Raw genomic sequence first — 21961 nt, 5'->3', positions numbered from 1 at the left:
TTATATAATTATATAATTGATGAAAAAGCAATTTATGGGAAAAAAAGCTATTGGCAAACTGGAAGTGGACTACAACCTCATTTTCCTGATAAAATTTATCATCTATATCAATGAGGTGAATTACACTGATAGATTTTTAATATTCAACCATTCTTGGTATTCTGTCATGATATGTTTTTACAGGTGGTAAATACGTAATGATTTTGTTTCTTACTTTTTGCAAGGTTTTAATAAAGAAAACTTCAAACATACGAAAAATTTGGCCTGTACGGTGAACACCCTTATGCCCACCAACCAGATTCTATAATTATTTTATTATATCTGCTTTGTGCCTTATCTAATATGATGTCTTAATGCATTGCTGAATTCAGTTAGATGATATTTTAAAATATTTGAGCACATGTGCCCAAAAGTGAGAAAAAACAACGATTTTCTTTTCTCGTATTGTCTTTTTCCAGTTTGGGTATCAAAAATATACTTACAAAAGAAGTAAAGAGAGCTCACCTATTTTTGTCTTCACTGAATGAAAAAGTCTGTTCAATACAGGAAATAAACTTTGAAGATTTGGTAAAACTCACCTCTTTGGGTAAGTACTTGATTGGCATAGTACTTAATGGATAGATTTTTTAAACTACAAATTCAGTTCTTTTAATGGTTATAAATAAATAGACTGCCATTTCTTTTTCATGTCACTTTTAGTGATTTACATGTGTCTAGAAAACTGTCCATTTCATTTAAATTGCCAAATGTATTAATATAATGATGTTCATCGTATTCTCTTATACTTTTAAAAATTTATAGTCAAGTCCTTTTTTCCCACTTTTTTCTCTTATACTCTCAATCAATCTTGCCAGGTTTTGTCTATTTTATTAGTCCTCTAAAAGAATTAGGTTTTGAATCGATTGAATTATATTGTCTTCATATAGAATAGGAATATATGAATCCTTATTGATTTATGAATATTATTGATTCTATATGAAACCTTATTGATTTTTTTCCCCTTTTGGCTATTTCTCCTCTTATTTTTGACTTTTTTTTCCTTCTACTTTCTTTCTTCTAATTTTTAAACATTTTGACCTTTGGGGTATATGCTTCCTTCTTTCCATTATAGGCATTTAAAGCTCTAAATTTCCTTCTAAATACTGCTTAAACTCCATGCCATGTGTTTTGGTACTCATGTTTTCATTGTCTGAGTGGTGTTACACAAATTTGGTATTTTCTATTCATTTTTCTACCTTAATAATTATTTAGAAGTTTCTAAAATAATGGGGCAGTGTAACTATTACATTGATTTTTGATTTTATTGCATTGCTGTCAGAGAATGTTTTGTGTGATTTTGGTCATTGGTATTTGTTTGAAGTTTACTTTTTGACATATTATGCTTTTTGTAAATGTTTCACGTGTGCTAGAAATAATGTGTTTCCTGGGAATCTCTGAGCCTCCTCTGGCTCAGGAGGCTGCCCGTAACAACAACAAAAATAATGAAAAGAATGCGTTTCCTATAATTTTGGGTGTAGGAATTACCTGTGTTCTTTACATCTTCTACAACTATGATTATACATTTATCATTTTCTCTTTGTAATTTTGACAATGTATTGTGTGTACACACACATACACACACACTGAAGTTCCAACTTACTATTTCTTCAATGTGAATTCTTAGTTTTATCTTTTTATCCTTTTATCATTATATAATGGCCCTCTTTATCCCTTACTTTTATTTTGCCTTAAAGTTTAAAAAAAGATGATAATATTACGTTTAATTAAAAAATATTTTTCTAGTACAGTTTATCCATCTATTTACATAATAATTTCTCTGTGTCATCAAGTTCTAGGTAGTCTCTTGGCTGAATTTTTAAAAATCCTGAGAATCTCCATCTTTTTGTAGGGAAATTCAATATGTTAATATTTATATGAATTTTGATTATTGATACATGGTTCATTTTGTGTTTTCTATTTATCTTTTTTTTTTTTTTTTTTTTGAGTCAGGGTCTCACTTTGTCAATCAGACTGGAGTGCAGTGGTGCGATCTTGGCTCACTACAACCTCCGCCTCCCAGGTTCAAGCAATCCTCCTTCAGCCAGTTATTCTTTAACTTTGATTCTTTATTCTTTTCTACTTTCTATTAGGTTGAGCTAGTCTTTTTCTTTCTTTTCTTTTTCATTCTGTTGCCCAGTCTGAAGTGGTGCACTGGCATGATCTCGGCTCACTGCAGCCTCCACCTCCCGGGTTCAAGTGATCCTCCCGCCTCAGCCTCCCAAGTAGTTGGGATTAAAAGTGTGCGCCATCACACCCAGCTAATTTTTGAATTTTTGGTAGAGATGGGGTTTTGCCATGTTGGCCAGGCTGGTCTCAAACTCCTGACCTCAAGTGACCTGCCCTCCTCGGCCTCCCAAAATGCTGAGATTACAGGTGTGAGCCACCTCACCCAGCCGTTTTTTTCTTTATTCTCCCCTTTCCTCTATACTGGAAGTTAGAAGGTAGGATTAAAATTTAAAAGACCCCTGGGAGAAACGAAAAGCCCAGGGTTCCATACTACTTTTTCAGACTGAGGATTTGGACTTTTCTATTTCCCTCTTCATGGCAGGAGTAGCTCTTCAAGGGTTTTCCTCCAAGGACTTCTCCTGGGTCTCCAGAGCCTGTGTCTCAGGGAATTCAGGCAGTTCTCTTTTGCAGCTTCTGAACCTAAACAGAGAAGGTGGCCTGGGGCCTGGGTCCCCCAGGCCAAAAGCCAGGGGTCAATATGAGCAACAAGGGCATCCAAGGAGAATTCTGCACAAGAACCACTGAGCCTATCAGCTGAGCTGGGGTCAAGTCAGGCTGCACCCACTGCGGCTTCGTCCTCTCTCTTTATTCTAAAACCGTTTTCTTCCTTTTGCATTCAGCTGTTTATTTAAAAGTTATTTTTTACTGCATTTTGCCAATTATTTCTATGTGTAGGTTCCAATCTGCTATACTCTAAAAAGCTGTGGGAGTTAATTTACTTATCTTACAGACTATTTACAAGTTCCAAGTCTCACCTTCCACCTCACGTCTTTTTGTTTTTGTCTGGTTTCCTCTGTTTCCATCTACTTGACTTACAAGTAGATTCTTTCTTTCTTTCTTTTTTTTTTTTTAAGATGGAGTTTCACTCTTGTCACCCAGGCTAGAGAGCAGTGTGCGATCTCAGCTCACTGCAGCCTCTATCTCCCGGGTTCAAGCAATTCTCCTGCCTCAGCCTCCCGAGTAGCTGGGATTATAGGCGCCTGCCACCACACCTGGCTAATTTTTGTATTTTTAATGGAGATAGGGTTTCACCATTTGGCAAGGCTGGTCTTGAACTGCTGACCTCAAGTGATTCACCCGCCTCAGCCTTCCAAAGTGCCGGGATTGCAGGCGTGAGCCACCACACCTGGCCTAGATTCTTTTTCTCTGTCTTGCTCCTCTGTACTGATGATTCATTTTGAAGTTCTGAGTGGCTGTTGTTCTGGCCTCCCCTCAAATCCCTTTGTCTCTCAGGTTGGGGAGGTAAGACCTCCTCTGCACACAGGCTCCTGGACACCATGCTCTGCTCACAGCCAGAGTCCAGGTAAGAAAGCTGGCCATAGTTCTCTGTGCCATAGTTCCTGGGTGTGTTGCCTTTTCCCCATCCTTCAGCAGTTTCTAAAATGATGGACTTGACAGGTCTCAGCCTTCCTGGCTGGACACAACCCTGGCTATGATAGAAACATGCCCAGCTGGAAGCAGCTGACATGTCCAGAGCTTCCAGCAATGGGCTTTCCAATACAACATGTTGGGGCCCTTATTTCCTGTCACTTCTTTTTGGCTGGGTGGCTCCATCTAGCCACAGGCATTCCCTGGGCAGCTGTCAGAGTTAACATCTGAGCCTGGTCAGCACTAGTGCAGCTGTGGGCTCTGGCATTGCTGCTCATAAGTAAATTCCCCAGTGAGCCCACAGTGCTGCCTTGACATCTCTGTTGGGTGCAATTCTCTTCAAAGAAGGCCAGCTTCCTAGGTGCGAGCCCTATGCAGTCACACTGGGACCCGCCCTCAGACCTTGTACTTGGATTCATGCTCTGGTGTTGATAGCTTGAAACTTAAAATAACTTGTGAATAAAGTTTTGCTTTTTACTGGGCTCCATAAATTATGTAGCCTCTCCTTAGGAGAAACAGAGAAGAATACCACCGGCACTTGGGGAAGTGGGTGGGGTTTATCGACTAACCCGCGTCTTGGGAGTGCAGAGCAGCGACCATTATAAGTAATTGTTTTTTCTCTGGGAAGCTCCCACCCATCTAAAAAGCATTTTAGGCCAGGAGCAGTGGCTCAAGCCTGTAATTCCAGCACTTTGGGAGGTCAACGTGGGTCTTGAGGTCAGGAGTTCAAGACCAGCCTGGCAAGCATGGTGAAACCACATCTTTATTAAAAATACAAAAATTAACTGGGCTTGATGGCGGGCACCTGTAATCCCAGCTACTTGGGAGGCTGAGGCAGGAGAATTGCTTGAACCTGGGAGGTGGATGTTGCAGAGAGCTGAGATTGCACCACTGCACCCCATCCAGAACAACAGAGTGAGACTCCGTCGCCAAAAAGAAAAAGTGTTTTAGCGCCTCAGAAAAGGGAAAAGGGTAGACAGCCTCTAGAATAGCTGTCCGATGTAACTTTCTGTGATGCTGCTAATGTTTTATATATTTGATGTCCAATATAGTGGCCACTATCCCCATGTGGCTTCTGAAAACTTGAATTGTAGCTAGTATGACTGAGGACCTGAATTTAAAAACCTTAATTATTTAAAAATTAAAGTTACATAGACACATGGAGCTGTTGCCATATTGCACAGCATAACTCTAAAACAACAAAGTAATTTCTGACCTTTGTGCTTTGATTATTGTTCGTACTGATCTATAGCAAGACTTAGGCTTTGTCCAGAAAGGATTTTTAAATTCAGATTTAAGGCATACCATGAACTAAGATGGGGCCCTCAACTCATAGTGTTTTTTTCTTAAGAAAAAAGAAGATAACCTTACCACCTATGAAAGCTAGGTCATGATATGCGTTGCTCTACCCTGGAAGGGAGATAGTACATGGGTGAATGAGTTGCCCAAAGACTGCCCCTTCCAGTTCCAAGGGATTATGGAAGAAATGAGGAAGACAAGAAGTGAGAAGGCCAGAGGCCAGAGTCTTGGCAAGGAGTGATGGTGAGGAGGTGGTATAGTAGGTGGGTTGATAGATGAGCTTGAGCCATCACTCCTGGGCTTACATGGCCGGGATGTTGTACAGTTGATCTAGCAAGTCCCGTGTGTTCTGATGAGACAGAGGTTTTGAGAGCACAGAGGTACGCCAAAGGGCTCTGGTTAAAACAAAGAGGTACCTGAGTAGAAACTTTGAGATGGCCAGAAACACAGATTCCAGAGGAAATTACTTTACCTCAAAAAGCCAAACCAGAAAAATCAACCTTCAGTGGTCACCAGTCCAGTAAACAGAAAATCTAGCCACTTCACCTTTGGTCAGTGAGGATTCAGATAATATCTCTGCTGCGTGGGTCATCTAAATTCTTACAGACCCCACTAAACAGAGACAGAGTCACTAACTTGGAGGACAACAAAGAGATGGAGAGAAAATGTAAAGACCGTATTTTACCTAAAGAAACTAAAGATAATTTACATAAAGAAGGCATCTGAATTATTGAGCTGAACTAAATTTAACTGAAGGGGATAAATTTAGGGTCCTTTTTCCCAATTCCCTGTGGATGAGTAGATGAGTTATGGAGAAATACAGAAGCTATATTTTCCTCGCACATCTGAGTACAGAGTGAATGAATTTGTGACCCCACTACAAATATGTGTGGCTTCCTGCCAAGCCAGTGATGGACAGCAATTCTATTTCCAAGGCTTTGGCAGGGGTGGAGAATGTGTGGGGAAAGGGAGGATGCTAACTTCATGTACTGAGTCTGGGAGCAGTAACACCAGCACCATGATGAATTGGCCACTTAACCCACAGATGCCCTCTCTTCAAAGGCACTAGCAACCTCACGTGGGAAGTACATTTTGAGTGTATCTGGGAGGGAGTTTTTCTCTTATCCTCTGCCTGGACAGGGAAGAGGTTGTAGATAACCCAGCTTACTGGTCCAAGAGCTTTGACATCAATGGGAGAGGGGGGATCTGGCAGATTATGGTGTCATTTTGGCTGTGCAGGCCCTAGTCATCTTCTCATGCAGGATCAAGGAGGCATGAGCTACTTGGACAAAATCCTAATATACGAATCTAAATCTAACATCCTGTGAGTCCTTTGTCCAGACAGGTCCTCTGTGGGCTACACCACCACCTGCAGGCCAACCCTGAAAAGTACATGTCCAAGAGAATGGAAGAATTACTGGGCTGTATTCTGTCCAGTCAAGACATCTGCTTGAAGTGTTTGTAGTCCCAGAGGAAGAGCCCACATGATTTATCAAATATATTTATCAATTCCTGGAATTCATTAGACAATTCCTTACACATTTCTTTTCATAGTCTGTTGTAATAATTGACATGCTCAAAAGGGATGGAGGCTTTTCTTGGTTCTCAGATGCACATGCAGTCTCCTAACAAGCCTTACTTAAGTTACTCCTGCCTTCCCCTGACCTACCTGACCCAGCCCAGTCCACATGAATGTCTCCATCCACTGAGATGAGCAATATCTAGTGCTTGGAAGACCCAGCCCTGAAGTCTCCACCCCTGGGTTTCCTTCTCTAGGAAACTGGCTTTTGAAATAGTATAATTGCTCCTCTTCCTTGGGATTAAGAATCACTTGTCATAGAGCTGGAGTGGCTAAATTAGATGCGGGAACTCAGTTTGCACCAGAGTCACCTTCCTCAAGCACTTTGGGTTTACCATTTCATACCCAATCCTGGGAGCCATAGACACACGAGGGAAGACTACAGCACCAATCCTGGAAATCATCTGCTGGGAATTTTGAAGATAGCCAGTCCTGGCCATCACTAATAGAGGTAGTCAGGTCTGGCAGGGGCCCACACAATTGGGTTTTTATGATATGTGAGTGGAAGAGGAATAGAGTGGTCAAGAATGAGCCTCAAGTCTATATCCTGAGCTGCTGGATGAATGGTAAAGCCAGGAGCTGCAGTGTATAAAACTTAAAGAAAAACAGGTTTGGGAGATAAGACCAAGTTCTATTTTGAAAATGTTCAATTTGAAATGCTTATTAGACATCTAATGGAAATGTCAAGTAGGTGGCAGAATATGTTAAGTCTGGAGCTCAGGGGAAATGTCAGGGCTAGAGAATATAGATCTGGGAGTTATTGACAGAGAGATAGAAATTAAAGCCATGGGACTGGATAAGATCTCCTATAAAGTGAACAAGTGTATTTAAAGAACAGAAGATGTTTAAAGAAATTTAAAAATGAGGAATAAGAGGAAGGAGCCAGCAGACTCAGAAGAAGCCAATCCAGGGACACAGGAGGAAAACCGAGACAGTGCATTGACTCAGAATCCAAGTGGTTCACCAAGTGAAATAAAATCCACTGAGAGGTCAAGTAAGAGAAGGGCTGGGAAATTGTTCAGAGGATTTAAGACATGTAGAGCTCACTGGTGATCCTGAGAAGAATGGCTTCAGTGCAATCATAGGGAAGCAAACATGATTGGAGAAGACTGAAAAGAGACCATGAAATGAGGAAGTGGAGAGACACTGAGTATTGACAACTTGCTTTAGAAATGATGATGTAAGGAGGCCTGAGAAGCAGGAGGGAGTAGTTGGAGGAGGGTGTAATTCTAGAGAAGACAGGTTTTTTAAAGACAGGAGATATTATAGCATGTGTATCTGCTATGGGAATGATCAAATAGAGAGTGGAGATGTAGAGATGGTGGAGACAGTGAGTGATGAAAAGAGCAAAGCCTTTGAATAGGTGATGGGGAATCCAGGGCTTAAGTCACAAGGTCTAGGAGGACTAAGAGTCTAGGACAGTTTTTCCATCATCAAGGAAGGAAAGGCAAAACTTAATGAGAATGCTGGTGGGAAATGTTACAGTTGTCTTACGGTTGTTTCTATTTTCTTAGTAAAAGCAGAGATGAGGTCTGTTTCAGCCAGCTCATGCTAGCTCAGTTCACTGAGACTCTGCCCTAGACCCAGAGCCAAGTAATTTACCCTGACAACTGAGTTAGAAGAGCCCACGCGTCTTGCAAAACGTTCTGGATTCTCAGAAGTGCCACTGCCAGATCTGGTACCTGTCCTTCAGAAAGGATGTCTGCTAGAGAAGCAAACACATGAAATGCTCCCACCTCAACTAAGAACCCACCTAAACATGTTAAGACTTTGTAGTCACCCGGTGAAAAACACCACCCAGTGGAGTGGGATGTGGAAGAAGAGCCAGACCTGATTAGAGCCTCCTCCCACATCAGGCTAAGGCTGCTGGCATCCTATAAAAAAATTAAGAAAACTACCTTAAATATTTTTTTTACCTTCTCCCTCTGTGCTGTGTTTTAAACTTGCTTGCTTACAATGGATTTTCCCATTTTGTCTTCATATTTGGATGGATACTCTGTCTCTACCCAACCTTTTAGAAAAGATGGTTCCTTGGTACTGCCCAAGTGGTTTTAAATTCAGCTTCTCCCTAGAATGCTTCCCGTGAATCTCTACTCTACCTCTTCAGCTCCAATGAGCTTCAGACATGTCCCAGGCTCCCAGCTACCATATCTCTTCCCAGCCTGCCTAGGCCCTCACTTCTCAGGGATGAAGGGTGAAGACACATATGAGAAACCATGTAAAGTAGATTTTAGAAGGTTAACATAGTGTAACCATAAGGTGTTATTCAAAGCAGCAGCAGGAGCAACAGGGCTTTCTGAGCAAGGCTTTCCTATTTAGCCTTCTTTATCTTTCTCTAGCCATTAAAAATGACTTCTAAAGGAATAACATTCCTTGGGAAAATGAGTGAAAGTACAAATGAATTAGGGTTTAGAGAAGATGAGGATAAAGAAGGTTGCTTCCTCATGGAAGACCACACACACACACACACACACACTTTGATTACTACACATAGTAACTACATGTATTGTAGCTTACAGATGAATGAAAAACAAATTTGAATGTCTTTTTTAAAGCAAGATTTTTGTAATAAAACTCAAAGAGATATATTAATATAAAAATAAAACATGCATGATGGCACATAAATATTCTAATTAGGTAAATAAGCTTTCTTCAACCAAACATTTGTGGAGAGGTGTTTGGGCCCTGTATTTGAATCAAAGTATCTAAGTAAAGGTACTTCTAATTAAATAGGAGTCAGGGTGAATATTTATTTTCTCACATAATATGTGACTAAATGAATGAGGCTGTTTTGTTTTTGTTTTCTGAACAACCCTTATATTGGAAGCCTAGTTTGTCAGGTGCTATGGCTCTAAATGATTTTGGAACTTCTTGTTAGGAACTACCTTCAGAGCTCTTTTGATGAATAGGGTGACTGATTATTTCTGTTTTCCAGAATGTGGGGCTATAGAACTGGGAGAGTCTTAGGCAAATCTTCTTGATTTACCTGGAACTGAGGGAGATGTCCAGTCCTAAAACTGGGAAAGTTCCAGGCAAAATGGATTGAATTTGGTCACCCTATTCATAAACCACACAAGAACCACCAGCCCATTGCTTTATAGTCATACAGTGTTACTCAGTTTGATCTCCTCCTTATTTTTAAGACTGGCCCTTAATGTCCTTTGGCTGTTTCAAAGACCAAATGTGTTCCCTCCGCCCCAGACAACTTTGTAGCAACGTACAGAAGAGCCTGAATTCGGAAGGCAATTTTACAAACTTTCCTTTCTTCCTCCCTCCCTTCCTTTCTTCCTTTCCTCTTTCCCTCCTTTTCATTCTTACCTTTCCGTATCTGAGTCACAGTATTTAAAAGTATGTTGTACAAGTGGTGGATATGATAAAGACTTCTTTACCAAACTTTAGTCAGGTTCCCCTGAACCCTCTTCTTGACTAGGCCTCTCCCCTGGTCCCCATCCTGTCTTTGGCCTGCCTGGTGTAGTTTTAGGAAGAGTCCTGCCAAGTCAGTTTATTGAGAATACCCTCCCTTGATACCTGATCACCCCTGGTATCCGATGAAATTCATTTTATCCTATCTCCTACCCAGTTTTGGAATCCCTAAAACCTCAACTTGTAGCTCAGTACATTATCCCTTCCCCTTACTTTTAGCTGCTTAACACATTTTATGGTAATCACTAATTCATCACATGGAACTGAATAAGAACCATTTAATATGATTATCTTCTCCATTAAAGCTGTCATCATAATTAGAGCTGCAGTGAACTGTTTGCCAGGAATTATAACTTCTGCCAAGAAAAACTTGGGTGTCATTTTAGAAAAATTCTTAGGTGGGGGAGGAGGAGATCAGGGCCATCTGTGTGGGGATCCAAAGCTGAATAATGATAAGCAAAGCCCCTTTCTCCTATTCTCTGCCAAACTCTGGCCAGCCCTCCAACTGGACCTTGCCAAAGACTTTAACATGAACTAGCTTTCAAGGTAGTCCAAGAAGCACACCCTCTCAGGGGAAGAAAGCCTTTGGAAAAGGCAGCAACAAATAAACATTAGGCCTCTGTACATAAGGCTTTCTAAAAGTTGTTCCAAATGGTTTTGTTTGCTACCCCACTGTTTCCAGGGCAACCACCTAAGCCAGGACAGAAGTAGAAGGAGACATGAGGCTAGAATGGGACCACCCACTGCAATTCTCATTTTTATCCTGATGGCAAGAACCTTTATATCGACTCAAAGTGTTTGTCAGGCCTCTCGCTGTGAATCACTGGAATAACATTTTGCCCTGATGGAAGTGTGTCACAGGCTGCTGCTCCCACATCCCCCCATACTGAGGTGTTTTTAAATGGAACCAAATATCCCAGGGGAATTTTCTCTGCACTACTAGCATTGCTTTGTTGCACATTTTTAGATTACACACTGTAAATTATAGCTGAAGAAAATACATTATGCTAATTTCCTCCTGCATGTCTTTGAGTTATTTTTAGGAAAAGTGTCTTTGGAATTCAGCTTCTCAGGTAAATGTTTAAAATGAAGAGAATAATAAGACTAAGGCAGAGGGATGCTCCAGGCTCAGACCGCAGCTGTATCACAGTCTGGCAGTTTGTAATGAGCACAACTTGCACGTCCAGCATGGATTTTAGCTGCCAATAGTGGAAGAAGCTCTGGACTGGGCATCAGTAGATTTGGGTGTGCATGCTGATTATGCAACTTTGGATATGTGACTTTGGAGGAATTTGTGTCATGTTCCTAAGTCTTGACTTCCTCATCTATGGAATAAGGGTGTTCAGCGAGATCTCTAGAGTGCTTTCCACTTCTCATACTCCACGGCACTGTGTGCTAAACTAAGCGAAACGACCTCAAATCACATGAGTAGATTGTGTTGACTATCTTTAAAAAGAATGAATAAACTCAGGCCAGGCGCAGTGGCTCATGCCTGTAATCCCAGCACTTTGGGAGGCCAAGGTGGGTGGATCACTTGAGGTCAGGAATTGGAGACCAGCCTGGCCAATATGGAGAAACCCCATCTCTACTAAAAATACAACAATTAGCTGGGGGTGGTGCGCACCTGTAATCCCAGCTACTCACGAGGCTGAGGCAGGAGAATCGCTTGAACCCGGGAGGCAGAGGTTGCAGTGAGCTGAGATCACGCCACTGCACTTCAGCCTGGGCGAAGAGTGAGACTCTGTCTTAAAAAAAAAAAAAAAATGAATAAATTCAATCTGTGAACATTATAAATTCAGGAGCACAAAATACTTCAGCCTGCGTTCTTCATGATCTCTTACTGCACTGAGGTTGTTAATTTTTTCACGTGGTGTGCTGGATATCTTCCGTTTGCCCTTTAGATCCACGTTCCATCTTTCTCCACCCTGGCAGACTGTCCTATAAGGACTACAGCACAGGCTTGTGTCCTGTGGCTTCTAGGTGAGCTCAGCAAATGTGCAGAAGTTTGAAAAAACAGTTGAGTGTGAGGTTGCTCCCTCCCTGCGCCTTGCCTGTGAGGTTGCCATGACTGCATTCGGCAACCAAAGGTCACAGCACCAGTAAAGCACCCTCTCTACCTAGCTGTCTTCAAGTTTCCATAATAGATTCCTCCACTTGTTGCTTCAGGTCTAGGGGCACTGTACGACCCCTGTGGTTCTCTATGCCCAGTGTATATTTTTAAAAACTCGTTTAGGCTGGGCATGGTGACTCATGCCTGTAATCCCACCACTTTGGGAGGCCAAGGTGGGAAGAATCCGAGATCAGCCTAGGCACATAGCGAGACCCCGTCTCTAAAAAATTAAATAAATAGAAATAAAAGATAAGTAAAAACGAGTCTTTATTTATTTATTTATTTATTTATTTATTTATTTATATTTTAAGGAGGGTCTCACTCTGTCACCCAGGCTGGAGTGCAGTGGCACAATCCTGGCTCACCACAACCTCCGCCTCCGGGGTTCAAGTGATTCTCCTGCCTCAGCTTCTTGAGTAGCTGGGATTACAGGTGCCCACCACAGTGCCTGGGTAATTTTTTCTTTTTTTCTTTTTTTGTATTTTTTAGTAGAGACAGGGTTTCGCCTTGTTGGCCAGGCTGGTCTCAAACTCCTGACCTCAAGTGATCTGCCCGCCTCAGCCTCCCAAAGCGCTAGGATTACAGGCATGAGTCACCGCATCCGGCCAAAACTAGTCTTTATTAAAGTCTCCCCAGAGTTTCCATTGTGAATGAGCCTTCTGTTTCCTGCCGGTGGTACGCTGACTGATACACCCAGTTTCTGGGGATTATGGGTGTGGCAAGACCACAAAGTCCATGGTGCTTATTACTGAAATACATAAATTTACCTTGAATGCATCCTTTTTTTTCTCTTTAATTGCAGCTTAGAAACGATAAGAATCTCTGTGTACTGCTGCTTTGTTATGTAGTATTTGACCTCTATCCATGCTCGTATTAAACAAGATTCAGAAGCAGATAATAGAAACCATTCTAGTAGTTTTAGCAAGAAAGGATTGGCTACAGGGAATCCCATGTCCACAGTTACAGGGGCTGGAGGAGTGGGCTGTGGACTGGGTTCCAGAACAACACTAGAGAGCTGACCTGTCTAGAGAACTATCTCTGCAACAATCTGTAAGCTGGGGATCAGGAAACCACTATACCACTCACCAGATCCTAGATCACACTACCTTGCCACAATTTGGGAATCAGAAAGTTGTGGACTCAACTGTTGGCCCCAAACCATACTGTAACTGATTTGTACCATCAAAATGAAGGCCTGGGCACTGCCTTCCTTCCTACCTGACTCAGTGCTAACTTAAATTTTCACACAAGTACATCTTATTGGTGGATCCTAATCATATTCCTAGCTGTATGAAAGTCTGGGAAATGTCGCTTTTAGTTTTCTAGCCTCTGCAGTATAGGAAGGCACTCTACAAGAAGGGTAGAATGAATTCTGTGCAAGCCCCTCTGCTCTATCTGCCACAAAATTATTTCAAAAACATGAACTTTGGGCATTCGAAAAAGAGCAAAATTCAAATCTTTACTCTAGGATTTATTAGCTGCGTGACCTTGGACAGGATGCAAGGTCCAATATTACTGAGCCAATTTTTCCTCTGTACAATGGAAGTATAATATATACCTCACAGAATTGCCATTCATTCATTGATTTATATCTCTATCAAATTTTTACTGATTTTTACCTTAGTACCAGAAGTTTTAGTTGAAAGTGACAAAAACTAACTGGTTGATTAAGCCAAAAAGAAAACTATTAAAGGATATTTGGTAGGTCACAGAATTGCCAGGAGGGCTAGAGAGCCAGGCTCAAGGATGAACTTCCAGGATACCACCACAAACAGTTGTCAGGACTAGCCTGAAGACACTGCTACTGCCTTCACCTCCCAGCATTCAATGCTACATTTTGCACTGCCAGCAGGAACTTTACTGACACAAGCACTACTGCCAGCCCTGTTACAGGAACTCAACAATGCCACCTCTGAAGGCCAAGTGGCAGTGGTGTCACTCTCACTGGCAGAAATGGATTCCATGTGGCATTACTTTCTCACATTGCTCTCATCTCAAAGAAATTTCACAAGGATGTCTGATGGGGCCTGAGTCACATGCTTGTGCCCAGCTAGCTACAAGTGGGGTGAAGAAAGCATAATTTCTGATGTCTAATTTGGGGAGGAAAGAAACTTCCTAACCAAAAGGAGAGTGTTCACAGGTGCTGAGCTCCAGACAAAACAGACTACACCTACTCCAAATGGCTAAGCAAAAAGGATATTTATTGGCTCTCATTCTCTTTCTTACTCTTGTTCTTACTTTGCTTTCCTTTCCCCGAGCTTCATTTTCAGGCATTCTCTCCCTGGTGGCAGGTTAGGCCCTGAGAGCTGTAAACTTACGTTCTACCAGCCAAGCAATCCCTTGGAAAGAATGTGTCTTTCCCAATCATTCCTTCAGAACTCTGTGGCTGACTCTATTGATCTGACTTGGATCACGTAAGCTTTCCTAAATCATTCACTGAGCCGAGAAGATGGAATAAATTTACACACAATTTTGGGTTACATGCCAACCAAGCTGTAGAGGTATAGGTTCAGCCCTTCTAGAACTGTCTGGCTCAAGCATCGGGGAAGAAAGTTTTTATAAAGGAAACTTGGGATACTGGCAGGTGAAAACAATTATTGTCCACTGTAATCTCCCAAGCTGTTTGATATCCATACACACACTCTCCTTCTCATACATGCAGCATCATCATAATTGTTATCACCTGCAATAGTGCAACTCTTTTACATACCTCTCAAAACTCCCTCCTTCCCCAGGTGCTAGGCCAGTTACTGCACCCACCTCTCAGCAACATGCATTATTCTCAGGTTGGCCCAGAATAGCTCCTTGTGTATTGGCAAACTGACGTTAAATGATAAATTTAACCTGATCTACAATGGTAGAAATAGGTCAGGTTATCTTAATTAAAGAAAAAAAAAAACTCACATGGACAAGGGAAGGGGAAGAAACAGCTTAGAGTGGTCATTGGCAAACAGAATTTGTCACATCCTGCTTCTCAGGAATAAAAAGTGCTGTCTGCTCCAGTGACAGAGTGGATATATTGGTCAGCAAAAGCAGTTGATTCTGGTTTTCTCCTCTGGGAGAAGAGCCAATGTCCAGTATCCACTGTGGTCACCTCTGAAAAGGACAGTGGAGAGGATCACTTGTGAGGGTTAAACTAGTTTAGAGCCTAATTTTCTATTGAGAAGAGTTCAGGGGCCTGGAGATTACCTTGGGTTTGTTAAGTGTTTATCCAGAAATAACGATTTTCTTAGAAACCTAGCAGGCCCTCCATGCACATCCAATGGTAGGATATCCTCTCTCATAGCAACAGGCCTTAGAGCTCTGCCCTTCCCTCCAGCTCTCAGCCACAAAGGCTTCATTTTTTAACATTTCCTGGGGGCAATGACAAGCAATAGCCTGAGTCAAAAGAGATAAAACCAATCTCAGCTCCAACATCCCATGTATTTCAGTGGTTGGGCTGTAAAGTGGGGACTAAGTGAAGCCTCATCAGTCAAGGAAGGCCCAGAAGGAGGTGCTTAGTAGAGCTTTTCCGGGAGACATTTTTTTAGCTCCTGTTAAGTTTTCAGAATCTTAAGACATTACTTCCACTAACTTTATCTCAGGGGAGAGAATTCAGCTCAAGATTATCTGACTACTATCCCTCTTTGATCACAGGCCACAATTAGAAAGGGCTTCCCTTAGCAGTTTCTGTTCTCTCTCTCTCTGCTTTCTGATGAGCCAGTTGTCTCTTACTTGTAGTAACTTATCTTGGGCTAAAAAAAAGTATCCAACCTAATCCAACGAGCTGACGTTTTTCTACTGACTCTCCCAAATCTCCAGCCGGACAGACACATTGCCTGAGTTTCCAGATACAACATGCTTTTGAAGATAGGCATTTTCCCAGCCAGAGAAGCGGAGGTCCACACTGTCTCCTGCCTCACCATGACCCTTCCAACTTCGCATTGTCATTCTAAGTGTCAGTTGTAACTGTTATGTCCAGGAATCAATTTCTACTTCAGTCTATTCCTGTTTCTGCACAAACAAAAGAAACTCACTCTATCTTAAGCTAAACAAGAAATGTGCTCAAGGATGTGGACTAGCACAAATAATTAAAAGAAATGCTAAGTAAGCAGCAGGCTGTGAAAAGGCCAGGAGTCAAAACAGCTCTAAGTATCCAGATAGCAGGAAGTAAAGGTCAGTCTCTTTTCGTGGCACTGTTAGCGGGATAAATGATCTCTGTCATTTTCTATCTTTACGTTACTCTACTCGAGATTTAATTTTTGGGAGACAGAGTCTGAATGGCATTCTTGGGTCACACATATACTCACCTCTTGAGGGCAGGGCAGGACATTTTGAATGATTGCCTCACCAAGACTAGCAAAAAGATTGTTTCAAGGTGTTTTTACCAGAAAAAGATGGAGTGAATGCCAGGCAGGCAAAACCCAAAGATGGTCAATATTTGCTATGTGCTAAGCATTGTGCTAGTCTGTCTGGATCCAAAGATAAATGATGATGGCTAACATTTATTAATCATTTGCTAGGTGCCAGCAACTATGTATTATTTCAGATAATCTTTTTAATAAATAGCGTAAAGTAGATACTCTTGTTTTTTTTTGTTTTTTTTGAGACTGAGTCTCGCTCTGTCACCCAGGCTGGAGTGAGTGCAGTGGCATGATCTTGACTCACTGCAACCTCCGCCTCCTGGGTTAAAGTGATTCTCCTGTCTTAGACTCCCGAGAAGGTGAGATTACAAGCTTGTGCCACCATGCCCAGCAAATTTTTGTATTTTTAGTAGAGATGGGGTTTCGCCATGTTGGCCAGGCTGGTCTTGAACTCCTAACTTCAGGTGATCCACCTGCCTCGGCCTCCCAAAGTGTTGGTATTACAGGTGTGAGCCACTGCACCTGGGCATAGAGTAGATACTCTTATGTCTTAGTGATGCAGGATTTTTCACTCCTTAAGGCTTAGCTAGATCTGGGTTCTTGTCTCACAACCAGGAAACATTAGTCACACAGACATCAAAGAGTGAGTGGAGTATAATTTATTAAGCAAAAAGGAAAGCTCTCAGCAAAAAGAGGGGTCCTGAAAGCAGGTTGCCGGTTGCCCCCCTTCAAAGTTGAATAGAAGGGCTTCTATGTATCTGTTGATGGGGCTGGGTTCCTGTATTAGTCCATTTTCATACTGCCGATAAAGACATACCCAAGACTTGGCAATTTACAAAAGAAAGAGGTTTATTGGACTTATAGGTCCATGTGGCTGGGGAGGCCTCACAATCATGGCGGAAGGTGAAAGGCACATCTCACATGGCAGCAGACAAAAGAAGAGCGCTTGTGCAGGGAAATTCCCCCTTTTAAAATCATCAGATCTTGTGAGACTTATTCACTATCACAAGAACAGCACAGGAAAGACCCGCCCCCATGATTCAATCACCCCCCACCGGGTCCCTCCCACAACATGTGGGAACCCAAGATGATATTTGGGTGGGGACACAGCCAAACCATATCAGTTCCCCATTTTTGTAAGGTGTGAATTCCTGGTGACTCCACGCCATCCTTCCAGTGTACTTGCGGGGCCCTTAGCTTGAGTCCCGCTACGTTGATTTGTTTCCCTTACTGCACATGTGCTAAGGGACAGAATTTTTCACTGTGGGCATATTTAGTCAAGCCCCCCGTGCACAATGACCTTGGTGGGTCAGAGGTTCTCTGGGGACCCTCTCCTATCTGTCTAGGATAGTTCTCCGCCTCCTACCTCTATCCTTAGGTCAGTGTCATAGGTTTAATTGTGTCTACCCTAAATTCATATGTTAAAGTGCCAACCCCACTATATCAGAATGTAATTTTATTTGGAAACAGTCATTGCAGATGTAATTAGTTAAGATGAGGTTATTAGAGAGGACCCCAATCCCATATGACTGGCATCCTTACAAAAAGGGGAAATTTGGATACAGCAAGACGCACACAGTGAGAACACCATGTGAAGATAAAGGCAAACAGTGAAGTGATGCTCCTACGAGCCAAGGAATGCCAAGATCGTCAGCAAACCACCAGAAAGGAAAGGCAAGGTTTGGAAGACATCCCTCAGAATGATCCAACCCTGTTAACACCTTGATCTCAGATCTCTGTGAGACAATAAGTTTCTCTGTGAGAACTGTGAGACAATAAATTTCTCTTGTTTCTACCACCCAGCTTGTGGTACTTCATTATGGCAGCCCTTGAAACTAATGCAGTTGGGTTCTCTAGAAGCAGAGCCTGAGATGAGCTTATTATCCAAGAGCTCAATGAAAGGAGTACCTTCCTAGGCTTCTCCTGTGTTTTCCAAAATGGCCACAGCATTATTTCTGGTCCCATATACTCCACTAGAATATTGTCACTCCTCCCTCAAGAAGAGGAGTCTTTAAACTTGAATGGGCCTTGTGACTGTCTTTACTGATAGAATAAAGTAGAAATAACACTTTGTGACTTCCAAGTTTAAGTCACAGAAAGCAATTTAGCTATCATCAGGCTCTTTTGCAGGGTACTCTCTCTTAGAACCCAGCCGCCATGCTATGAGGAAGCTAAAACTAGCCCATGCAGAGAAATCACAGGGAGAAGGACCAAGGTCCCCAGTGAACGGTTTGTATCAAGTGCCATACATGTGAGGGATGAGACTTCAGATGATTCCCATCCCCAACCTTTGTCTTCCATCTCACAAATCTTTTAACATAGAGACAAGTCACTACCTCAAAGTTCCTGACCCACAGAATCCATGAGCCTAATAAATGGCTGTTTTAAGCCACTAAGTTTTAGGGTAATTTATTTTGCAGCCATAGAAACTGGAAGAGGTTTTTACCTGGAAGCGGGGTGTTGTAATCAAAATCTAAAAATGTGATAGTGGCTTTGGGGAAGAAGGTGGAAGTTGGAAGGACCATGAAGATACTGGTAGAAGAGTCTGATGGTCCTCAAGAAGGCTTGTAGAGAGAGCTTGAAGTAAAGTAAGAAAAAGTTCTTGGAAATTGGAGGAAGATCTTTGTTATTTAGTGGCAGAATGTTTAGCAACACAAGGACCTGTAATAAAGTAGAAAGCAGAAATTATACCCAATGAACTGAATTATCTAGCTAGGGAGATTCACTGGAAGAATGTTGAAGGTGCCCTCTGGCTATTTCTTCTTGTTTACGGTAAAAGATGAGAAGAAAGAAATAAGATGAACACAAAACTGAATTTGAAAATAAAACTGTCACTTCTAGGCTCTGTAAGATTGTCAGTTAAGGAAAATGCTTCAAGGCAAAGATGAAACCCAGGTAAGAACAATAAGATCCATTGATATGATCTCAGAAAAATCTCAAGTGATTCCTCAGAGAACAATTTAGTCATATAAAAGATCCTCTAAGGATCTTAAGGGCATACCCCACAGATCACCTTTATCAAAAAAGGGCTTATAAGAATCTTAAAGATGTTGTCCCTCGGGAGCCTAATAGGAAGACCAAGGTACAGAAGGGCTTATCTTGAAGGAGACCTTTGGGTAAGAATTCTGTTTAATGGAGTGGATTATAATATAATTCATTAAAAACTCAAAGATTTTAAAAGAATTATATCAACTTGGACTGAAAGATATAGAAAATACAAAATGAAATCCAAATTTCTGTGGGCAGAAACAGGCTGCAAAAATTACTCCGCCATAAACATGGGCTATTTTCCATGGAAAATGAAAGTGGCCAAGAGGGTAGAGCCAAGAGCCAAAGTGAATTGTTCCCAGGCAGTAGAATTGATCCTTTAATCAAGGAACTGGCAACATATGTCCAGCTAGATTTCAAAATTGCTATGGACCAGTGAATCCTGTGTGTATCAATTTTCTTCCTTTTTAAAAAGCAATGTTCATAGCAGTATTTTCTACCTGTTCCATTACTGCATGTTGGGAATGTGCAAGAGAGTTTTGTTTCTTTAGTTCATAGGTCTACATATCAAAAGGAAATGTTCCCAATAGGAAGTGGGCTGTTCCAGGGGTAAAGCCCTCAGAGGGATATCATTTCAAATTATCTTTTTGCCTTCCCCTTAGGGGCTCTTCCTTTTAATTCTACATGTTGAGAGACCTCTTATCCTTCAAAGAATTCAAGATGTGCTGGGAAAATAATTGTGTAGCAGCGTCTGATAGTTCTCTTTCAGTGTCCATTCTCCTCTTTTTCAGTAAAAGAACCCTTGCATTCTAGCTAAACACATGTCTGCCAGGAACAAAGATTGCATTTTCCAGCTTCCCTTGCAGCTAGGCATGGCCATTTGTTTAAGTTATTGTCAATGGGATGTCACTTTCAAAGAGCATACCTAAAATAAGGATTATGCCCTTGGTTGTATTTTCTCCTTCCTGCTGGTAGGAATACAGATGCAAAGACCAGCTCTATTCAGCAGTCACATTGGATCATGTCTATACAGTCATACCCTAGGGTTGATAAAGAACAAAGCTGGAAGGATCGTGAGTCCCTGCCAAATTGATATTTTATATCAGAGAGTAAAATCTTGAGTGTAAAAGCCACTGTAAAATTGGGGTTTCCATCCCATGCTATACCATCTCATCCTCACAAATAAGATGTCATAGATGGTAGAATTATGGCTCTCTGAGAGCAGGGACCTTGTCTGCTTTAGTCATGGCTATGTCTCCAGCATCTAGAATTATGCATGGTGCATTATTTATAAAGAAATGAATGAATAAAATATTATGATAATTAAGAATGAAGCACCAACACAAAAAACTGAGACCAGCATTTCCCACGTACAATGTTTTTTTAGTTGTAGTTAAATATACATAACATAAAATTTACCCTTTTAACTATTTTTTTCAGTTGTGCTAAAATACACATAACATAAAATGCACAATCTTAACTGTTTTTAAGTGTATAGTTCAATGGTATTAAGTACATTCACATTGTTGAGCAACCGTCACTACCATCCATCTCTAACATTTTTCATCTTCCAAAACTTTTTTCATCCTTAAAACTTCTTTCATTTTCCAAAACTGAAACTCCATATCCTTAAACAATAACTCCTGTGGCCTCCTCCCTTAGCCCCTATCACTATTCTACTTTCTGTCTATATGGATTTGACAAATCTATGTACCTCATATAATTGGAATTATATGATATTTATCTTTTTGTGACTGGCTTATTCCACTTAACATAATTCTTTAAGATTCATTCACGTTGTAGCATATGTCAAAATGTGCTTCTTTTTTAAGGCTGAAAAATATTCCATTGTATGTATATACCACATTTTGTTTGTCTGTCTGTCAATGGGTTGCTTCCACCTTTTGGAGATTGAGAATAATGCTGTTATCAACAGGGGTGTACAGAAAATGTTTTATTATTTACTTACTTTTTGAGACAAGGTCTTGTTCTGTTGCCCAGGCTGGAGTTCAGTGGCATGACCTTGGCTCACTGCAATCTCTGACTCCAGGGCTCAAGTGATCCTCCTACCTCAGCCTCCCGAGTAGCTGGGACTACAGGTGTGGGCTGCCACGCCCAGCTACTTTTTGTATTTTTTGTAGAGACTGGGTTTTGCTATGTTGCGCAGGCTCGTCTCGAACTCCTGAGCTCAAGTAATCCACCTGACTCCACCTCCCAAAGTGCTGGGATTACAGGTGTGTGCCACCACACCAGGCCAGAAAATATTTTCAAAGATTGCAGATTCCTTAGATGTTCTAATTTATTGACTCAAATCTTGGAAGTGGGAGAGGCAGGGTGGGGAGCAATTTGGAAGATATATTTTAAATGTTTTCCAGGTGATTTGGAGTACAGATAGTATAGTCCTTGAGTTGACAATTGGAAGTCACTGATACCACACGGTGAGTACTACTTGTACTAGTCTACAGGTATAGAAAAAAACAGAACAATAAGGTTATGACGTGAGAGCTCTTTGTGTTGTTGAAAATGAAAGAGAACTTGAATTTGGCAAAAATGAGAAGGGAGGGCATTTCAGGTTGGAGAAAAAAT

General features: G+C 41.5%; 1 protein-coding gene across 2 annotated transcripts in view; it reads left to right on the top strand.

Moving 5' to 3' along the window:
- Positions 1 to 567: 567 nt before the first annotated feature.
- Positions 568 to 21961, top strand: part of ZNF280D (zinc finger protein 280D) — a 197011-nt gene continuing 175617 nt past the window's right edge. The window contains exon 1 of one of the 2 annotated variants that reach the window (XM_063596668.1): positions 568 to 586. The gene's annotated coding sequence lies outside the window, so the exon portion shown is untranslated. The remainder of the gene's footprint in view (positions 587 to 21961) is intronic. The other variant, XM_063596672.1, reaches the window with a different exon arrangement.

This window comes from Pan paniscus, chromosome 16, assembly GCF_029289425.2.
Source record: "Pan paniscus chromosome 16, NHGRI_mPanPan1-v2.0_pri, whole genome shotgun sequence".
Taxonomy (NCBI): Eukaryota; Metazoa; Chordata; class Mammalia; order Primates; family Hominidae; genus Pan; species Pan paniscus.
This window is presented reverse-complemented; position numbering and strand designations above follow the sequence as displayed.